Source organism: Aedes albopictus, chromosome 3, assembly GCF_035046485.1.
Source record: "Aedes albopictus strain Foshan chromosome 3, AalbF5, whole genome shotgun sequence".
Lineage (NCBI taxonomy): Eukaryota > Metazoa > Arthropoda > Insecta > Diptera > Culicidae > Aedes > Aedes albopictus.
In genome coordinates, this window is record NC_085138.1 from 8911145 (window position 1) to 8931822 (window position 20678).

The 20678-nt window shown below is 38.6% G+C and overlaps 1 protein-coding gene across 2 annotated transcripts in view; it reads right to left on the minus strand.

Moving 5' to 3' along the window:
* LOC109421733 (inverted formin-2) overlaps window positions 1-20678 on the minus strand; it is a 303562-nt gene that overhangs the window by 40927 nt on the left and 241957 nt on the right. The gene's annotated exons all lie outside the window — the stretch shown is intronic.

A 20678-nucleotide genomic window follows, 5' to 3' on the forward strand; every position in this document is an offset into this window, starting at 1 on the left:
ACATATTTAGAGTTTTATATGTCTGTTTTTGTTGGGAACTGAATCATTCGAAATAAAAGTGCGTCATTTGTCACATCATGTGAAACGTCATTGGACATATGATGAATCAATTCATATATGTAGTACACAAACGCATCCCAGAACAAGCCCTCAGAATCGCAGTGAACAGTATAATAAAGATCGTTTCCTTTGTAATAGCGTGATGCTCATGTCTTGAATTTATCGAATCTTTCAATAGTATCCTGAAGTTTCATTTCATTTCAACGCACTAATTTGGAATTTGCAAAATAATGCAAAATTAACGAATATAGAAAATAGTTCGCCAAATTCCTAGTTTCACAAAAACTGATGTTCGTCATGATATACTATATTTATTACAAAGTACCTCTTCTTTGATCTGCGTGTACTGGGATAAGATATTGATACACTGACTCTAGTACTGATTGAAAAGATGTATGAAATAATCAGTATAGTGTTCGGAAATGCTTTTTTTATTTTTTTATTTCATTAGCAAATGCGTTACACATAATTGATATTTATAAAATATACTGGTCAACTTGTTTGTTGTTGTTATTTGTTGTTTGTTGTATATGTTCGTCTAGAATTGTGCTGTTGAGCAATAACAGTTTTGCGTAATTTTTTCAACTGTTTAGTCTTTGGTTTACCTGATGTAAATTGTTATTGAGAGTTGGATTTGAAACGACGGATATCTCCGGAGGAAAAGACTTGAATTCACAATAAACGTTTTTTTTTACGTCCGAACAGCTTGAGCACTTGAGAAGAACTGGCTAGGAAATTTTCCTAACAAACTGTGTAACCAAGGGCGTTGCTAAGGGTTGCAACCGTTACCGATTGCCTACTTCAACAATTGTTTTATATATTGAGATATTACATATACTTGCATATGGGAAAACAAACTTTTGTTTATGTTGTGTGTGAGATTTACCACAACAAGTTAACCCACCATCAGTCGCTTGCGTGTACTGAGTACACGCGTCTCAGAAAAATGCAAAAAAATAATCGAAATTCGCACCAAATTGAACCGGGTGTTGGTCCTATTCCAAGATCCACTCTTCTTCTTGTTAGTAAGGCAGAAAAAAATGGAAAAATGCACGGAAAGTACTCGAAAAATACGTAATTCTAACCTCACATTTTAAATGTGTACTCAGTACACCGGCGCGACCGCTGGTGTAACTTTTTTTTGAACCAGACCCGGGTAGACGTGAATATCATAATCATATCTTGAAACGATCAAATTTTGATGTCATATCTTAATATCATATTGATGAGATATTCAAAAAGTTGCCAAATATCTGCTGAATATCTCATCGTGATAGTATTTCAGAATTAGTTCTTAATTTGATCTTTGGAAAGCCTAGTGCAACCCGCTGTATAAATGTTGATATTTCCCAACATTGCGCATAAAAACTATTTTTATGCAATTCAGTATCATAATTTACATTTTATATAACTCATTTTGGTATCATAATGGCCAATTTTTCCGAACTGGCTCATAATGCAACTGAAATGAGTTGCATAATGAAAAATAGTTGTATAATGTTCATAATGCAACTCATTTGAGTTGCATTATGATCATTATGCAACTCAAATGGGTTGCATTATGAAAAAAATCATTGCATAAAATTTTGTATGGAACTCGTTGCAAAACTCGATTTTTTCAGCAATCTTCGTATTTATCCAACTCGGCAAGCCTCGTTGGATAAATGTACGACTCATGCTGAAAAAATCAACTTTTTGCAACTCGTTACATAAATAACTATAAGTTTTCAACTTTCAGTATGCGCCGTCCCCAAATAACGTAACACTTCAGGAGATAGGGGTTTAATTTTTTTACCTGTATTAACGAGATTTTTAGCCCTAGGCTAGTTCATCTCGGGACCCACGCTTTACTTCCTTCCGAAGGAAGAACTCACATTTTTTGCAAGTTTGTCGGGAGTGGGATTCGATCCCAGGTCCTCGGCGTGATAGTCAAGTGTTCTAAACCATCACACCAGGTCCGCTCCACGGTTTAATAAATTACGTAACGCTCCAGGAATAGGGAATACAGCGTAACGGCCCATACAAAAAAGTTGGAGTTATCATACAAAAACACATTATGGTGGCCGCCAGACCCTAATGAACCAACCACCGTGTTCAAAATTGTCGAATTTAGCGTTACATAATAAATAGATGTTTCCTTATGTACACCACAAATTTTACTAACAAGCACTGGGCCAAAAAGGAAGTAGAAGTGGCCTTCATTTTCAATAAGCGGGTTTATGGATGCGGCAATTGAACCAAAAAAAAAACTAAGTAATCGGCACAAAAAAATGCATATAATCGATATTTGCTTTTCTTTAAAAAAGGCATAAAAGTTTCTGCAACGAAATAATGCAGGAAGCGTGGGTATTATGACTCCTTGCCTTATTTGCTTCTGTTGAAATAAAACTTTGGAAAACTCTGTTGCAAGAAATGGAGAAAGCAATAACACAGTTATCCAAAGTTTTGCGCAAACACCATTAGGTTAGGCAAGGAATCATAATAGCCAGGTTTTTTGCATCATTTCGTTGCAAAGATTGAGAATTTACCTTCTCACCATTCAAAAATTCAGCTCATTACTACAATCTAGTACTTCACTGATTGCGTCCTATTGGTGGAAATTCGTCCTGTTTTAGGCGCAAAATAAACCAAACATGTTTCTACACATGTCGTTTTAAAAGTTTGGATCACTAGCTTTGTTAACAATTCAGAGAAATAGCATAAAATGTGAAATCATCTAGAGAAAAGTGCTCTCTTAGTTTAGGAAAATATGCCATTCCTAATTGAGCCTTACTTCATTTTTATTTTCCATACTATCACGTCAGTTTGCAAATTTTGGGTGGAAACTGTATTAATATTCTGCAATAGAACATTTATCATTGGCAAATCTGAAAAATACTGCTCAAGATCAAAATTAGCTCTTCACATTTCCATCTGCAACATCCAGAAATCGAAAGATCTGAAAATTACTGCTCAAGATCAAAATCAGTTCTTGCCCACATTCATCTATAACATCCGGAAATTGTAAGATCTGAAAACTGCTATTCAAGATCATAATTAGTTCTTTCACACACTCATCTACAACATGGCGGGACCAAACCAACACATCTACCATGACTCGCAAACACCTTGGAAAACGTGGAAGTTGATGCTCTTGTTACCTCCTATTTTCAGATATGAGTCGTAGTGCAGTGGTAATGTCACTGCTCATAAATCACAAGGTCATAAGTTCGATTCTGGTCGCGGGCATTTTTCTTTTTTTTACTCTAATCCATCTGTCAGATCATTTTATGATATTGGTTAGATGTGCTACAGCCCAGATCTCCCCAGATATTAGTCTGATCTTATAACATCAAAATGAGATATTATTATGTTCTTCCCCATACTAATTTTTGATCTTATTTTAGATCTTTTATCTCTTATGTCAAACAAACCAATAGCTAATTATGATCTTCAGTACTTCACTGAATCATATCTAATGATGATATTGTTTTGATTTTTACTTCTACTCGGGGACCGTTACACGAGCGGTCGCGTCGTGTACTCAGTACACGGCAAACGTTTTCAATTATGGTTTATATGCTTTACTAGATACAATGTTGGTGTCTTCGGCAAAAATGTCCAACTGGATAATGCGCGTCTGATAGTGGACATGTGAAACTGGTCAATACGATCTGGTCCTGTCCCGGGTGTCGGAATGGCCCTCGCGGGAACCTGTTTCGTGGACATTTCAGTTATGGCACCAAAACTAGGCATGCGACGGCTCTATCTTCATGATTTTTCATGTACATCATCTTAGTAACCATGAAAATGACCAGTGACCTCCCTGGCTAACCCGTGGCCACCGGAATGTGCCCTGGAGGAACCTTTTTTTTTTTTAATTTCTTTGCATTTGTGAATTTAAACTTATTGCTAATTCTTCACAGCCTGGAGGAACCTATTACGAGGACATTTTGACAATGACACAAAAACTAGGCTTGCGACGGCTCTATCTTCATGATTATCCAAATCAATTATTTTCGTAACCATGAAAATGACCAGTGACCTCCCTGGCCAACCCGTGGCCACCGGAATGTGCCCTGGAGGAACCTGTTTCGAGGACATTTTGACCATGACACAAAAAAACAAGGCATGCGATGGCTCTATCTTCATGATTTTCCATATCCATTATTTTAGTAACCATGAAAATGACCAGTAACCTCCCTGACCAACCCGTGGCCACCGGAATGTGCCCTGGAGGAACCTGTTTCGAGGACATTTTGACCATGACACCAAAACAAAGGCATGCGACGGCTCTATCTTCATGATTTTCCATATCCATTATTTTAGGAACCATGACAATGACCAGTGAATTCCCTGACCAACCCGTGGCCACCGGAATGTGCTCTGGAGGAACCTGTTTCGAGGACATTATGACCATGACACCAAAACAAGGCATGCGATGGCTCTATCTTCATGATTTTCCATATCCATTATTTTAGTAACCATGAAAATGACCAGTAACCTCCCTGACCAACCCGTGGCCACCGGAATGTGCCCTGGAGGAACCTGTTTCGAGAACATTTTGACCATGACACCAAAACAAAGGCATGCGACGGCTCTATCTTCATGATTTTCCATATCCATTATTTTAGGAACCATGACAATGACCAGTGAATTCCCTGGCCAACCCGTGGCCACCGGAATGTGCTCTGGAGGAACCTGTTTCGAGGACATTTTGACCATGACACCAAAACAAAGGCATGCGACGTCTCTATCTTCATGATTTTCCATATCCATTATTTTAGGAACCATGACAATGACCAGTGAATTCCCTGTCCAACCCGTGGCCACCGGAATGTGCTCTGGAGGAACCTGTTTCGAGGACATTTAGACCATGACACTAAAACTAGGCTTGCGACGGCTCTATCTTCATGATTTTCATATCAATTATTTTAGTAACCATGAAAATGACCAGTGACCTTCCTGGCCAACCCGTGACCACCGGAATGTGCCCTGGAGGAACCTGTTTCGAGGACATTATGACCATGACACCAAAACAAGGCATGCGATGGCTCTATCTTCATGATTTTCCATATCCATTATTTTAGTAACCATGAAAATGACCAGTGACCTCCCTGGCCAACCCGTGGTCAACGGAATGTGCCCTGGAGGAACCTGTTTCGAGGACATTTTGACCATGACACCAAAACTAGGCTTGCGACGGCTCTATCTTCATAATTTTTCATATCCATCATCATAGTAATCATGAAATTGATCAGTGACCTCCCTGGCCAAACCGTGGCCACCGGAATGTGCCCTGGAGGAACCAGTTTCGTGGACATTTTGGCTTTGACGCCAAAACTAGGCTTGCGACGGCTCTATCTTCCTGATTTTCCATATCCATCATCTTAGTAACCATGAAAAGGACCAGTGACCTCCCTGGCCATCCTGTGGCTACTGGACTTTGCCTTGAAGCAACCTGTTTTGAGAACAATTTTGACCAAGGCGCCAAAACTAGGCATGCAACTTCTCTATCTTTTTGATGTTATACAGTAAAACCTCCATGAGTCGATATTGAAGGGACCTTCGACTCAAGGAAATATCGAGTAGTGGAACAAAAATCCTTTGGGAAGCTTTTTAAGGGGACCATCATAGTAACCCAGAATTTATTTTTCAGTATAGAAAAATATACCTCCATGAGTCGATATCGAGTCAAGGAACATCGACTCATGGAGGTTCGACTGTATATCCATCATCTAGGGTAAATCGCCAATTGTTACACACCTTAAAAACTCGCCAATTGTTGCACATCTCATTAGTAATTTTTCCAGGATTTCGACAAAAACCACCAGGAATTTCTTCAGAGATTCAATCAAAGATTGCTGGTTCCAGGAAACCCTGCTTAATTACTCCAGGGATGCCTCATTTTCTTTTAAAGCACTTCTTTAAATGATTCCTTCAGGAATTTCGCCTTTTCCATAGATTCTCGCTGTGATTCCTCAAGAAGTTTGCTTTGAATTCCTCCAGAAATCCCCGCTGGTTTTCTACATAAATTCTTCATGTGATTATTCCACGAATTCCTTTAGGAATTAAACCAAGAATACCTTTGCATATTTCGGTGGAAATTCATCCGGGGGATATACCACGAAATTTCGCCAGAAATTTATCAAGAAATTTCTCTACGGATTTATCAAAGAATTTCTTAAGCGATTTTCTGCAGGGTTCTACTAAGACAAGGCGGACTTGCCCTGGCGTTATAACTCGCAGTATCGCATGAAACCGAATTTGCTTCTACTGCTGTCTACTGTCATGTCTTTTGGAGTTTGAAGGCTATGTTTCAGTAGGAATGATATGTCAAGAATAAGTACAGTAGACGTTCGGTCGGTGCGTTATATTGAGTTATATAATATCGATGCTATGTTATACCGAGGTATGACTGTATAAAAATCAGTTGGTAACCAAAACCACAAAACAAAAAATTTCGGCTCCGTGAAGCAAGAAAAATATTTTTTATTTCTTTCTATTCGAGAATTACAAAACAAGATTGAACATATTTTTATACAATACAATAAACGCTTTTGGGTGGAAAATAGGTATGAAATTAACGCATTCACCATGCTATAAGCGAAAATTATATGCATGACCACCCTCATATAGAGTAGGAACCGTGAGCGCTGGTCTTTTTCACGGTTACTTAGGGTGAATCGTCAATTATTGCACACCTTGAAAACTTGCTAATTGTTGCAGACTCCATGCTTTGCTTATGAGATGTGCAACAATTGGCGAGTTTTTAAGGTGTGTAACAATTGGCGATTTACCCTAGATGATGGATATATAACATCAAAAAGATAGAGCAGTTGCATGCCTAGTTTTGGCGCCTTGGTCAAAATTGTTCTCTAAACAGGTTCCTTCAAGGCAAAGTCCAGTGGCCACGGGATGGCCAGGGAGGTCACTGGTCCTTTTCACGGTTACTAAGATGATGGATATGAAAAATTATGAAGATAGAGCCGTCGCATGCCTAGTTTTGGTGTCATGGTCAAAATGTCCTCGAAACAGGTTCCTCCAGGGCACATTCCGTTGGCCACGGGTTGGCCAGGGAGATCACTGGTCATTTTCATGGTTACTAAAATAATTGATATGAAAATCATGAAGATAGGCCGTCGCAAGCCTAGTTTTGGTGTCATGGTCAAAATGCCCTCGAAACAGGTTCCTCCAGAGCACATTCCGGTGGCCAAGGGTTGGACAGGGAATTCACTGGTCATTTTCATGGTTACTAAAATAATGGATATGGAAAATCATGAAGATAGAGCCGTCGCATGCCTTTGCTTTGGTGTCATGGTCAAAATGTCCTCGAAACAGCTTCCTCCAGGGCACATTCCGGTGGCCACGGGTTGGCCAGGCAGGTTACTGGTCATTTTCATTGTAACTAAAAAAATTGATTTGGAAAATCATGAAGATAGAACCGTCGCAAGCCTAGTTTTGGTGTCATGGTCACAATGTCCTCGAAACAGGTTTCTCCAGGGCACATTTCGGTGGCCACGGGTTAGCCAGGGAGGTCACTGGTCATTTTCATGGTTACTAAGATGATGGATATGAAAAATCATGAAGATAGAGCCGTCGCATGCCTTGTTTTGGTGCCATGGTCAAAATGTCCTCGAAACAGGTTCCTCCAGGACACATTCCGTTGGCCACGGGTTGGTCAGGGTGGTCACTGGTCATTTTCATGGTTACTAAAATAATGGATATGGAAAATCATGAAGATAGAGCCGTCGCATGCCTTGTTTTTTTGTGTCATGGTCAAATTGTCCTCGAAACAGGTTCCTCCAGGGCACATTCCGGTGGCCACGGGTTGGCCAGGGAGGTCAGTGGTCATTTTCATGGTTACGAAAATAATTGATTTGGAAAATCATGAAGATAGAGCCGTCGCAAGCCTAGTTTTTGTGTCATGGTCAAAATGTCCTCGTAACAGGTTCCTCCACTGCACATTCCGGTGGCCACGGGTTAGCCAGGGAGTTCACTGGTCATTTTCATGGTTACTAAGATGATGTACATGAAAAATCATGAAGATAGAGCCGTCGCATGCCTAGTTTTGGTGCCATAACTGAAATGTCCACGAAACAGGTTCCCGCGAGGGCCATTCCGACACCCGGGACAGGACCAGATCGTATTGACCAGTTCCACATGTCCACTATCAGACGCGCATTATCCAGTTGGACATTTTTGCCGAAGACACCAACATTGTATCTAGTAAAGCATATAAACCATAATTGAAAGCGTTTGTCGTGTACTGAGTACACGACGCGACCGCTCGTGTAACTTTTTTTGATGCGACTGATGGAGGGTTAAACAAAAAGTGAACAACAATTGTAAAACATGAAAAAGTTTTATCTGTCGCAAGTTTTTAATTTATCTAGGTGGATAAAGGGGGTCTCCAGTTACCCTAATGGTTAAGGTTATGGATCGCCAATCCGGAGACTGCGGGTTCGATTCCCGTTCCAGTCGGGAAAATTTTCTCGACTCCCTGGGCATAGTGTATCATTGTACTTGCCTCACAATATACAATTTCATGCAATAGCCTTCAAAGAAATCTCTTCAATTAATAACTGTGGAAGTGCTCAAAGAACACTAAGTTGAAGCGAGAGAAGAAGAAGAAGAAGAAGGAATGTGGACAGAGCTAGGAATCGAAAGTTAAAGAGTAGGGTAATTTGCCAATTGTTGCACGGCTAAAAACTCGCCTATTGTTGCACACGTGCATTCGCCGTAACGTATCATTCAAATTAATTTATTTTCAATGGGCTTTACACTCATTACAATATGTGTGAAACGCATTTATATTTAGCAAAATCACTAGACTTTCATACTTCCTATGAAGCGTTACGTAATTTATACATGGTGACTTACGTCATGCAATAGTTAATAAATACACGTTTTGCGTAACATTTTTTTTTATGAAACATCATACTATAATGCGTAAAAACTGGCAATATCAACAAAATTTTATCATTTTTTACCGTTACGTATTTTTTAAACGTTCCCTGCCTCAAAAAATGAATAGAAAAGATGTAAACTTCTCGTAGTTTTAACTATGTTCAAATTTTTGCTGAGGTGGCTTTCATTTCATCAATCAATTGAAGTTTAATTTGGTGGTCCAAAATAAAATCAGGTGGTCCAAAATAGAAGCTCGAGATCCTTCAGGAGTTTTGATACTTCTTGTATTTACTACAACAATTTTGAGTTCTGTTTGGTCTTTTTCGGCAGAAAACATGTTGCTCTACGTAATGCCTACTGAAATTATCCATATTAAGAAGTGGGAACCTTCCTTTCTCGCTGAATTGTTCATCCACTTCCTAAATCGGTCCAAAATACCTCCCTTACCCTAGGTTCTGACGAGGATATTGTCCGAAAAGTGCCGTCTATCAATCAGAATAAGGTCGACTTGCGGTTTCGTCTGCTGTAGTTATCTCAAGGTGTAACGATAAAGGAGGTAGTGTTGGAAGAAAGTGCTACGTACGGCCTTATTTTGGAGGAGGCGCAATCGATGAGTCGTAGGCCGTTTTCGTTCGGTAGCTGGTATGCTCTGAACTTTCCAATCTGGACCAACCTGGAAGACCTGTTTAATAACATGTTTTGTTAGTTTCAATAACAACTTAATAACAGCGAATTTTGAAAATATTTCAATAACAAATTTTGATATGAATACGTTATTGATAACAATCTGAAAACAAAATTTGCTTTTTTTTCTGTTCCTATCCGCACTCCTCCAAAGTCCCATATGGATTCAATGGGATACACAACAATAGGATCTATTGTTAAATGTTTCATTCATAATTGGGACGCTATTGTTGTCGCAAGCGATTTCTTATCGAAAACAGAGACAAACAATAGTTCTCGTTTATTTTCCAAACAACTTACGATGGAAAACTACCGTCGTTTTGAAACCCTTTATTAGGTGGTTCATTGTTTATAAGATTAATTTACATTATTACCTCATTGATTGATACATTTATCCTAGTTAAACTAAGTGGGCTCGATGCAGTGAAATCAATAAAAATAAAATTTCTAAAAATAATCAATGGAGTTCTTGATGACTTATTTTTTTACATTTTTGTCGAAAATGTGTTGTTCGTCCTTGAATTCCAGCAGTTGATCCAAAATGTTTCATAAAATGGCTAACACTCTATTACCCTCTCTATTTTTGTATTCATACCTAACTGAAACTGGGTCAAAAAAACAGGTATACTTTACAAAGTGCACTGTAACGTAATGTCAGTAAGAAGAGGAACTGATGACAAAATAATATTTTCTCTTACAGTTCCTCACGGAATGCTGTGAACAACGAAAATCTCGAATGGTGTAGTTTTGATTACAAAGCTAGTTATGTTGTAATATTAATGATCAATGACACAATAATAACTGAACTTGTGCTATAACAAAACATGTTATTGAAATGTAATTTAAAGAAAATATACCAAGAGCACGATCATAACAAAATAAGATTGCCCAACAAAACATGTTATGGAACGGTGATGACTTAATAAGTTAATAATAACAAACCGAGATATAAAAACAGGTTTTGTGATTCCGTTGTTATTATTTTGATATTTTCCTCTGCTCGGGATGATAATTGATTAAAATCGCTTGCCTGATTGTAATTGAATTTTCTTACCAGTTTCAAAAAAAAAATCTATTGCATCTATTGCCGGTGCTGAGTTGCACTTTGGCTACTTGTCTGGTTGGCGGAGGAGATATATGGGACAACATTCCCCAACTTGTGTTGTTGTGCACCGACCAGCAGCACAGCAGCGGCGCGACGACGGCGACATTGCACCAGGCTCCTAAAAGATCATGCAACTGCTGCAGACAGCTGTTACCTACTACCGGTTCGTGCTAATGTGGGGCAATTTGTGACCGTGTGCAGTAAGTAGGACCTCCGCCGGCAGATAGAGTCTTAAGCCCTCCCGCGGTACGGTACAGAAGCACGGATTAATTTCTTGTAGGCAATTTTTCATTTCTAGCCGGCATCACCCAGTCAGCCAGCCAACTACATCGTACCGTACTCCTTGGTCGGTAGTGCATATTTACATGGCTCCGTCGACCTTAAAAATAAAATGTTGGCAGATTTCGTCCTCAGGCGCAGAAGTGTGGAAGAAGTGCGTTAGATCGAAGTCACGACAAGTTTTCAACGAAAATGTTACTAGGTGACTGAGTGAAGTGAGTAACGTACATTTGATGCTTTTGACATTTTTTTCCAACAGTCCTAGGTTTATCGAAATGAATTTAAAATGCTGTTCGCAAGACCAAGTTCAAACTTGATAAACGCTCAAACTTTTTAAGAGTGGGGATGAATCATTTTTTTATGGACTTCCATTGATGATCCACCCTCATTAGGGTGGTTCATAAGAAAACAAGCTTACCACCCTTAGTCCTATTCTAGAGATTTTATGTATTTGACTCTCAGTCAGATTTACATTAGGCGTGAGATGGGGAGGATGAATTGAATATTTGTATGAAACGGTGTCATTGTAATACCAAAAATGTACAACCGGCATCATCTGGCTAAAATTTTTTTACTAAAATTTTGTACTTCCTTCAATTTTAACCTATTAACTATGACAATACCAGTGAAAAAAAAAAACTTATGGGTCAGATGTAGTTCCCATTTTTCTCATGTGATGATAGACCACTCTAGTATTACAGCCACCTACTTTAAAGTGTATCTGTGGGGGCGTTTTGTGCAATATAAAACCGATCAGATCTCTCTGATAGCTGTTTGGTTCTGTTCCGGCGTTATTTTACTGGTTCATTTATGTTTGTAGCTGTTTCTTTCAAAACAAACGATGTTTTACAATGAACCACAGTCGTTTTTTTGGCCGATACCAGTTTATTGCCTACATACGGAGAAGCTTTATCTCATTTTAGGTTGACCAATCCTGATTGTACTTTTTGTGTGCGCAAATGCTGGAGAACCCGATCGGTCTGACCGTTGATTATGTTATGACTCAAAGACGTACAGACGGCTTTGAGCCGAACCGCTATCGGAAATCTATTTTAATTTCACGGTCAGTATCGCATTGTAATTACGACTATTGAATGGGGACTACGCGCGATAGAGAATGTAGACATCTGTCAACGTATCGTCTGGTCACACTCGAGAAAACTGGCAGATTTCTACTTTTGTATTTATACTATCGTAACAGAAACGTGTGTTTTTTTCTCATACTTGGTCATGTGTAGCAATTAATGAGTTATTAACCCGTAAACACCCGAGAGGATCTTTTTTTTGGTAGAAACCCGAGCAAAGTTCAATAACTGAGCAGTAGCAAACTGATAACTAGTGTTCGCTCCAGAACTCATTTGACAATTTGTGTTATCAACTTGGTAGTTCATGTTACCATTACCTGTCAAACTGGGGGCATCATCGTCGACAACAACAACGGAAGTTAGTTATCAATGGCCGTTGCAAATATCTTTCTGATAACAAAATAAGTTTTCAATTGGATAAAATTGATAGATTTACAGAAGCTGTTATCAGGGTGCCTTTGATGATAATATAATGAGTTATTTTATTGGTATCACGGGTATACTTGGTTGTTATCATGTTTGTTATGTGGCCTGCTTATTCAGCCACAATGAGAACAAATTTAGTTAATTATTTTTGTTATCAGAGAACACAGTATGTTATCCGGTTGTTATGAAACTTTGCTCGGGAATGCATTCTTCTTTGTTTCAAAACATTTTACCCTGAAGTCTTTTTTATAGTCAATGGGAAAAGTTGTGTTAAGAAATGCATGGTACCTCCTGCATGGCACCCCATGCTTCTCACCAGAAATTCCCTGTGATTTTTCCAGGATTTTCTTGAATATTGATAAAGAACTTACTCGGGTATATTTCCACGACTTCTAAAATCACTGGGAATTCCTCCAGAAGTTTTCCGGAAATTCCTCCAAAAGTTCCTCGGTAATTACCAAAGAATTCCTTCAGGAGTCCTTCGGAAATTCATCGTGATGTTCTTCGAGAATACATCAACGAGCTTCTAGGGAGTTCCCCGAGCACTTTCTCAAGGAATAAATGCTAATTCATCTAGGAATTCAACAAGGGATTCCTTCAGAAATTCCTCCATGGTGTCCTCCAGATTTTTTCCCGGAATCCCTACAGGTATTCTTAAGGAAATTCCTTATAGGGATTACTCCTAAAATTCCTCAAAGGATTCATTTTTGAATTACTCCAGGAATTGTCCAAGGGATTCCATTCCAAGGATGAAAAGGTAATCTTTACAGAAGAATTAGAGGGACCCCTGGGGAAATTCTTAGAGAAATTTCTGTAGGAATTTTTGGAGGAATTCCGGGAGGACTTCCTGAAAGAATTTCCGTAGTAATTTCTGGAAGATTTCATGGTGGAATTTTAGAAATAATTTATTAAAGGTTTCCTGGAGTAACTCGTGAAGGAGTTCCTGACGTAATTACGGGAGAAATTTTTGGTGTTATTCCTTAAGAAATTTTTGGAGGAATTTCTGAGGGAATCCTTTAAGGAATTCTCGGACGGTTTGTTAAAGTAATCCCAGGAGTATTTTCTTGAGGAATTTCTAAAAGTTTCCTGGAGGAACCTGGGTGTATTCATGAAGGAATTCTTGAGAAAATAGTTTGAAATCCCCTGGGGGAGGTCCTAAAAAATCTTCGAGGTATTCCCGTAGAAGTTCCTGGAGAAATTCTTGAAGTAATTTGTAGGAATTCCTTGAAAATACTGGAGGAATTCTTGGAGGAAATAGCGGAAGAATGCTTGGAGGAATTCTTGGCAGAAGATTTGAAGAAATATCAAAAGGCATTCTTTGAGGAATTCTTAACAGAAGTTTTGGAGGAATATCTGGAGAAAATCTTGGAGAAATTCCTGGTGGAATTCTTGTAGGAATTCCCGGAGGGATTCCTATAGGCATTTCTGAGGATTTCCTGGAGAATTTTCTTGAAAACAAAAAAAAATCCCTGAGGAATTCTTCTAGCAATCTCGAGATAAATTCTTGGTGTTATTCCTAGAGCTATTAGTGTAGTAATTTTTAAGGATTTCCTCAATAAAGTTATAAAGGAATTCCTAGAGGAACTTTTTAAGAGTTCCCGGATATTTTTTTGAAGTATTTTTCGGAGGATTTTCTGGTGGATTCTGCAAGAATTTGTAGATGTATTCCTGGAGATTTTTTTGTAGGAAGGCTTGGACAAATTTCTGGAGAAATTGCAATAATAATTTCTGAAGGAATTGCTAGAGATATTTTTGAAGTAATTTCTAGAGAATTTTGTGGAGAAATTTCTTGAGATATTCTGAAGAAATCCCTGGGGGTATTTTTGGAGGAATGTCTGTTGGAATTCCTTGAGCACTTTATGGAGTAATTCCTGGAGAAATTCCTGAAGTAATTCCTGTAGTAATTCCAGAAGCAATTCCCTAAAAAATTTCCAGAGGAATTCCTGGAGTACATTAGAGCAATTTCTGGAGGAATCTTTAAGAAATTCCTGGAGAATTTTCTGGAGGGATTCCTTGGAGAATTCCTGGAGGTATTTGTGGATTCTGAAGTATTTCTTGGACGGAGGAACTCTTGTAGAAATTTATTGAGGAATTCTTTGAAGAATTCGTGAAGGATTTTTTAAGAAACCTTCTGGATGAATTTCTTATATTTTTCTAGAATAAATTTATAGAGGAATTTATTAAGGAATTTCTGGGAGTATTCGTGGGAAATTTCTGAAGGAGTTCCTGAATTAGTAATTTATGGAGGAATTCCTAGAGAAATTTCTGGATGAATTCCTGGAGAAATCCCTGAAAGAATTCACGGAGGCATCTCTGGAGTAATGCCAGGAATAATTGCTGGAGGAATTTTCGAAGAATATACTGGAGAAATTCCTGGGAGATTGCCTAGAACATTTCTTGAAGGAATTTCTTGAATAATTCCTGGAGGATTTCTAAAAGCAACTTAATATCTCAAAACATGTGATTTCTGTGATTTGAAAAACCAAAGCCTACTAATATTTTCATAGCTCTTCTTCTATTGGCAGTTTCTCCACCCTTATACATATTTCACTTGAATTCATTTTTGTTTTGTATCATGTCTCCCACAATCCTACAATTATTCGTTACAATGAGAATGTGCTGAGATTTACAAATTCTACCATCCATATTTCAAAATACTATGAAGATCATTTGAATGCCAATAGACGCATAAATAACAACACAAAAAAAATGTCGTAATATTATGAGATAAAACATATTGCGAATTTGGCCCCGTAATAGACTCACACGCGAAAAATTTTGTCCCACCAAAATATTCTCCCACCGCTTTTCCATAGATTGGGTTTTGTCACTGAGTTTTTGTCACTTTGTCACGCACGCTCTCGGTTGATGCAATGAATACATTCAGCTGCTAACTCCCACGCAAGCTGACGTGTGAGTATTTATTTTTTCTTGTCGGAAGAAACAAATAAAAAATGCAATAATAAAAAGTGAAAAAGTTACACCGATAAAGTAAAGAGATACTAGAGTAGAGATTGTAGAGCTTCTAGGTCTTAAATTCAGAATAGTTCGGATGACCTAGGTCACCAAATGAATGTTTCTAAGCTATCGGAATTGCACTCTGAGGCTCTAAGAGTAGCGTATTTTAAATTCCGCGAGCATTTGCTCCAATGAAATTGTCCAAAGATTTACAGATATTGCGACCCATACTTCAAAATGCATTGGGGTCCTAGTTTGACACCCAACTAGCAGCACATAGAGATAAATACTCGTAATATTGTGAGGTGCAACAGACACAACCGTGAAAGAATTATACTGATAGAGTGAAGAGAAACAAGCGTAGAACCTGTAGACCTTGAGGGCCCTAATTCCAGAATAGTTTGGAAAGCCTGGAATATCCCATGAATGTTCCAAAAGCATTATAGTTGTGAATTGAGGCTCCATCAGCAGTATAGACTACAGTCCATGAATATTTTTTTACAAATACAGCATAATACAGCATGTAGATATTGTAAACCAAACATCAAAATGTATTGGAGGCCATTTGTATTTCACGGAATGTCCAACTACCACAATCTACAATATCGAGTTCCTCGTAGCATAGCGAGGACATCAACGTGACTAAACTTCTTGAACAGAACACAAATGATGGTAGATCTTAAGAAAATGAACTCCAGACTAGTTTGGATGACCTATGTAGATCACTCAATTCGTGTGCCTTGACTTTTCTAGAGGTGCTTTGGAGCTCTTTGAGTACCGTAGACTGTGCTCTGTGATCATTCATCGTGTATAAAATTTGCTTTAGAATGTTGGATTTGTGACAGAAATTCAAAAAAAGGGGGGAGGGTGCAAAGGAAGGAGGTACCTTAGCACAACTATTTCCCTTGACTTTAAAAAAGCCTCCAGGATGAAATGTTTTAAAAACAAAGGAGATATTGCATTTCTACTAAAAAAGATCGTCCCGGGTTAGCTTGTTAATGCTACCAGGGAAAATTTAAAACCATTATTTAAAAAATATTAAAGAACTGTGAATCGAAGGGAGTTGGATCTTTCAGTCTAGAATAAAATCGTTTAATTTTCAAAGACTGAGAGAGCCAACTTCCTTCGATCAACATATTCCCAGTAGTTCGCCAAGAATAAAGAACTGTAAGGTATAATATGGTACTCCCATACAAACTTCAAATTGATTTTTAAATAGGTCCCCAAGCACAAAATTTCATGAAAATTTGGACTTCGGCTCAGTTTGGCGTGCAGGTTCAGAATATGGAATTATGAAGAAACCAATTACGGGAACTCAGGAGAAAAAATTTCTAGAATTCTCGGGAAAATCGATGGAGGAATCCTGGGATCAATCCGTGGGATAATCATGGAGGAATCATAAGAGAAATTCCTGGAAGATTTCTTAATGGAATCCCAGGATGAACATAATCTTCTAAGTTCTCAAAAAGATGTTTCGTGGATTTACTTGTTCTTGCTCCAAATGTACATATCCTATGTAGTGCAATTCTTTTTTTCTGCTTTGCATATTTGCCATTTCCAATATGATTAAAAATTTAAAAAATAGTAACATGGCGACCGTGACAACCTACAATCTTCGGATTGAAAACGATTGTTATTTCGGAAACCTCAGGAAAGGGTTTATGCATTAAGATATTCTACCCCATAGTTGCATTTCGAATCATGTTTCTCCCGATTCAAAGTATAAAGAAAAATGTATGAAAGAGGGTCAGTAGCATTTATTTTTTATTCAGCGTAATAAGTAATCCATCATTATGTGATTACCAAACCGTGATTGTCATTGATCCGTTCAAAAGAAATTAAAATTCATAGATATTCGCACACGATAAACCTTCGCGCCGATTATGAGATCAGCGCTGCGTCGTCGCATTTCTATTCACTTGCAAATTATTATCAAATCACTTCGGGTGCGCGCACCATTCAATAATTCGCAATCACCCGCCAGTCAGTCAGTCAGTCAGCCAGTACAATTGTCGTACCTAAATTCAACGTGTGGTGTTTGACTTTGACCTACCGGCGAAAACCCAAACCGCGCACGTTCAATGTTTTGTCATCGATGCCTAGTTAGTCATACCCCCTACCATTATTATTGGAGGCCCTCCTTTCGCCCCAAAATGCGCATGGTGTTTCAGGAGAGGTGATTTATGGGCCAATTTTTAAGGTCTCTACTTTTATTGCTGCGTGATACGACCGCCGACCACAAGCAGGCATGTCAATGGGGCGCTGCGTATGTTGCTCAATTCGGTCTTGGATACTTTGCATATATGCATAGTGATTATAATCGTCCCAATCCAAGCCGAGATGGGATCTTGGGCGAGGTGATCGTCCAACAATTACGAGACTACGCGGGGTTTTGGTCGTGTACATTTCGCCGAATCATTTCTATGGTGGGCCCACTTACTGCGGTTATCTACCTTATCGCAGCTACGAAACCAAACTGCGCCACACTCCGGCAATGGCCAGATAAGGGTACCGTGTAGTACGAAAGTAAACAACGCGTACCAGCAGCGCGTCTACTCAACACGGCACGCCATGAGCGATTGATGTTTATGGATTTTATCTGGACGACCTTGTAAGGACACCCCTATAACAGGGAAGAAACTCGATTGTAGAGAACGATATGAGGTGTGGTCTTTCCCAGAGATACAGGCATCAACCTAGTTCCCTGTTAACCCGAGCAAGTGAAAATAGCCGTAGGATGCCAAGCTCAGGTGCCGTCTCAATGTTCTTAACAAACACATTCACGAAAAACGCATTGATACGATGCAAATTCTCACTACGCTTTTTTTTTGCAAATTTCAACAGCAGTTCAACGCACAGTATCGTCGCTTCGACGCAGAACATATGAAACACTCATTGATAGTAGATTGTCAGAAAGTTAGTCCCGTATGAGGGTCAATTTGTACAGTATTTGAGCACGACACATAGCATATATTATACATTCAATGTTAGGCGTAGAACGAATGCCCATTCAGTCGGAACTTATTGTTTCACCCCATATTTCAAGAAACAGAAACAATCGCAGTAGTTGGCTGATGTTGATACTGATTTGAGCAAGGACCATTTTCTATTGATGTGTGCGTAAGCTGGCATTGTTACTTCTCTATGAGTTCCTCTGGAGATTTCTCTTTTTTTTCTTCATAGATTCCTCCTCCACATATTATGCCAGAGATTCTTAGCCCTACACAGTTAGAAAAAATCATCGACTTCGGTAATGTTTTACCGAAATCTCAACCGTTAATTTGTTTTACAGGAAAAAAATCGGTAAAGGTAGCAACTTTTACCGAAGTTCGTTAGAGTTTGACAGATAAACGATAACATTTCACCGAAATTTGTTATTTTTTACAGAATTTCGTTAAAAATCCATTACCGAACGCTCAGCGGTTGAGATTTCGGTAAAAATTACCGAACGCGATTAGCTATGTAAATGCTGGAAGAAATCTATAGTAGAGTTCCTGCCAAGTAACACTTTTTAGTCAAATAGATTAGAAAAGGTTCTTAGAGCCAGCATAAATCCAAAATAAAAGGTATAAGGTTCTTAAAACCTCTACAAGACTAATTGGTCAGAAAGGGCGAAATTATTGGACTACAAAGGTTTCAACCTGACATTCACGCACCAACATTTGCACAATACATCCTGACATTCCATGAAGCATGAAATTGTCTCAAAACATCTATAAGACTTATTGGTCATCTAAATATTACTTGGGCTGGATTCCTGGTATGTCTAGATCATAGCTTGCCTCCCAACCATCATTTTGCGACCCCCCAACCGCAGGCTCGCTTCGATTGTTTTACAACAAACGCAGTGACGACAGACTGGGGGATCGCGAGAGCCAAGGTTGGGAATCATGGGTCTAGATGAATTCTTCAAAAACCACTGAATAAAGTCTGGGATCAATTTCTGAAGGAATCTCTGAAAAAAATCCTAGGGAAATCTGTGGGATAAGTCTGAATGGAATTTCTAAATGAATTTCTCAAAATATGTCAAATATGACAGGAGAATCTGCATCAATTTTGGAGTAAATCCTGAAGAAACTTCTGGAACAATTTCTGTATGAATTGTTGTAGGAACATCTGGAGAATTACAGGACGAAACTCTTGAGCAGAATTCCTTTTGTAGGAATCTATTGAGGAATTTATGGAGCAATATTTGGAGGAATTTTCGCAAAAAGCTGCAAAGGAATTCCCGAAGATATCTCTCTGCATTTAATATAAGAAGAAATTTTGGGTTAATTACTGCATTGTAGGTACGCATGCAGGTATTCTTGGAGGAAGTTTTCGAGAAACTTCTGAAGAAACCAATGTAGTAGTCTCTGCAGAAATCCTCGGGTGAATCTGTGGAGTAGATCCTGTAAGATTCTTTAGTGGGATCTATGGAGGAATAGCTCGAGTAATCTGAGGAAGAATTTCTGGATGAAGGAATATTTTAATACATTCCTGAAAAAATTCTTGCAGGAATCTCTGATGCAACTCATATAGTAACTATGGAGTAACTCTGAAGGAATTTATCGTGGAATTTTCGAAAGAATCTCTTGAAGAATTAAATTCTCGGGAAATTGCTAAACAAAATTCAGAAATCTTCAAAACAACTTCTGAAGCACTCCACGATGGAATCTCGGAGGAGATGTTTGGAAGACAACAGGATTGCCAAAAAAACATTAAATGTTCTTTAGGAAATACTCTGGAGGTTTCCCAGGAAGAACATTCAGGAGGAATTCTTAGAGGAATATCTGGGGTTAATCTATTAAGGAGTTTCTGAAGAATTTTCAGAAAGAATCATTGAAGATCCGTAAAGATTTCTGTAGGAATTCGTGGTGGAATACCCAAATAAACAATGCATCCCTGGGCATTTTTTGGAGTTATTTTTTGGAAATTTTTCTATAAATCTTAGGAGAAGTTCTCGCGGAAACTCTTAAAGAATTCTTGGGGAAATCATAGGATGGATTCCTGCATACTCAGTTGAACTCGGCTTTTTTACATTCTTTTGCCCAGATTCGCACAACTATATGCTTGACAATCGAAAATTAACTGAGACATGCTGCAAAATGTCAAATTCAATTATAGTAATTTAGCTGATATTTCAGCATTAGTGTTAACTCAAAACGCGGGGAGCGTAAATTGGGGGAGCGTATTTTCAGTTTCAGAATTAG